Source organism: Aplysia californica, unplaced genomic scaffold (genome assembly GCF_000002075.1).
Source record: "Aplysia californica isolate F4 #8 unplaced genomic scaffold, AplCal3.0 scaffold00113, whole genome shotgun sequence".
Classification (NCBI taxonomy): domain Eukaryota; kingdom Metazoa; phylum Mollusca; class Gastropoda; order Aplysiida; family Aplysiidae; genus Aplysia; species Aplysia californica.
Genome location: NW_004797383.1, coordinates 1,228,465 through 1,231,347, shown reverse-complemented (window position 1 = coordinate 1,231,347; position 2,883 = coordinate 1,228,465).

Here is a 2,883-nt window from a genome sequence, read left to right as displayed (position 1 = left end):
AGAAGAAGAAGAAGAAGAAGAAGAAGAAGAAGAAGAGGAAGAAGACGAGGAAGAAGAAGAAGAAAAAGAAGAACATTGGTCCTGTTTCTACCATGGCCACTTTATAGCACGGGCAGTGCGGATACGTGTAAGATAAATCTAGAATTCTTTACAAGAGCAGCCGAGCCCTGCAGTAGGTACAGTGACCATCACCGTCTGTTTCCTATCTGGTTTTGGACCAAGAAAATGTGTACGTTATGTACGCTGAATGGTGGGTTTTATGACGTGTAATTTTACGTTAACATTGTTGGGGCAACAACGTCCGTTTGGATAGCCCCGTGGAACGAAATGGTATTTGGTCTATTCTCTTGACGTTGGTAATAGCTCCATAACACAACAGCCACCCAGGTTAAACACTTATAACGTCGGGCAAGTCTCTATTTATTCCTCTTCTCTCTCTCTCTCTCTCTCTCTCTCTCCCTCTCTGCGTGTTTACCTGTTTCACTTATTCCACTCGCACAAAAACTCTCTATACAGGATACATGTTAAGAGAAGTCTTTTAATACTCTGCCCAAGCCTTGCTCCTGGATAATATTGTGCCATCTATTTAGTAGTGGCCTAAGCCATGGCAGGGAAATAGTTGCTATAGAACATTAACTTTAGTGTTCTCGATTCCATTGGTTTGGGGAAAGTCTAACAGGACCCTAATAGAAAGGAGCAAAATAGCAGTTGTGGCCGTCGGCACTAGCGGCCTAGCAGTCATCGCTCGCCATAACTTGCGACGTCGTTTGGAGCAGGGGATCCCTAACTGTTGTGCATGAACCTCAAGGGGGTGTATGTGAGTCCATCCCAGGGGGTCATGAGACATTTCAGAAAGTCAGACTAGTGTACATTATTGTGATGTGTGATCCATGCCTGATACAATTTGTGATGATTTAATATTGAAGTTTCGGATATGGCTATGTTGTTATCCTTACAATACTAACAACACTATGATCTCAGTCTGTAACGAAGTCGTATTATGCCTATTATTACAGTATAAATTGGACTCAGACCCCGTCTCGAAAAGTTGGTTTTTAAAAAAAAGACCTCTGGCATCCACAGGGGGTTTGTGGTGGGTAAAGTTAGGAAAAGACTGGTTTAGGGTTTTAGAGCGCATTAAGAATGAAAGGAAAATAAAATAAAAAACGTATAATCTATATGTACGAGTAAACTACACAGTTTTCTGCGTGTCATAGATTTACCCTCGAGTATTCGATCGCTTCTATGCATCCTTCGATCTACCGCGAACTAACCTGCCTCACCCTAATTTTGCTCTCTGAAAATTCCAAAGTTGTTGCTGCTACAATCTTGACTCGGCCATGATCTACAGTTACCTTGGGCTACCAAGCTGAGAACCCAAGATCAACAAATATCCTGTAAAAAGAGCGTTCACTTTCGCGGAGAGCGGAGCGACCACTCGCTGTGTGCGAGGGAACTACTCCCAGTAATAAAATACTTTTATCTATGGGGCTTCATTGAAGCAACACGGTGTAGCTCTTCTTGAAGCGTGCTAGTCTTCCCTTATCTTTTGTTCCTTTTGTTATGACTTGAGCATCTCTATTGCTCGTAAAAATAAAAGAGCAACTATCTCGATGTTGTCGTGCTCGAGAGGGTCGGGCGTACCGTCATCAGAATTATTGTTTTCTTTATGAATATTATTTTCGGCACTGTTGCCCTTCTTTTAAATAAATTTTAATACATTCACCCCTGCAACCTCTTACAGTGTACACAGTTGGCGAATCGACTTTAAAACCGTCGACCTCATCGATACACATTTGCATTTTGAAAACTGGTATGTGTTACTGTTTTGTTGCTTTGAGCTTTACGACACAATTAAAGTACGAAGCGATAGGGACTTGTGTTTGGCAGGTTAATAAACGAACAGTCATCTTGCGACATGAGAGCTTAGTAGGTAAAAAAAAATAATCAGAATTATTGTGTAGAGGACCATGGCTCAAATACCTAAGGGGCATTCTGAAGCTTGAGCTGTTTTAGAAGTTTCGAAAAATTTTTCATCCAGGGGCTATAGGGTCTATCAGCCATGGATGTTGAATACAAGAACTTTCTTTTTACATTATTTTATTGTGCTTAAAAGTAGGCGTTAAAACCTGTTAAGCCATTTGCATACCATGAACAGTCACGCAAACTATAAGCTGTTCTACACATGTTTGGCTCAGGGATGAGAACGTTACAAAAATAGAACATGATGAGATCTTTTTTGCAAGGATAGAACGAAACCTAGCAAGGCTTTTTATTTCTTTTTGATGAAAATTAGACGTTGTGTTCACCTGTGAAATATAATATTCTCTTCAAAGAAATTCTTTAGTTTGAAAACAAAAACCACTTGACAGACGCAAGCCTAAGTATCGGCAAAATACATAAAATCAGGTAAAAAACAAGACTTTTAGCAAATATTATCGCAATTCAACAGAAGTTCCCCTCAAATTCCCCTTTCATTTTGTCTTTATTATGACATTACACATTTTTAACTTTAAAAAAATATTCTTAATTAAGTATTGTTAAAAAGATATTGAAGATGTCAGGACACCCTGGACACCCTGATCCATGCCTGTGTCCCTTACGATTTGATCAATGTTCACTGAGGTTGGCTCAGCCCTGTCACAAGAGGACGTTAAGATGGAAGTGTGACATCATTTTACTCAACTTATTGAACAAAATCACTCTCCCCATCCCGCCACCCGAAAAAGAAAACCATCATAAACAAAAATCCCTTCGACAAAAAGAAAACTACAACGGTAAAATGAAAATTCCATCTCCTCCCCCCGCCCCCCAACCCATCCACAAAAGACCATACCAATATTTCAAAGTGATTGTAAAAGTGAAAGCTTAAACTGGGAGAAC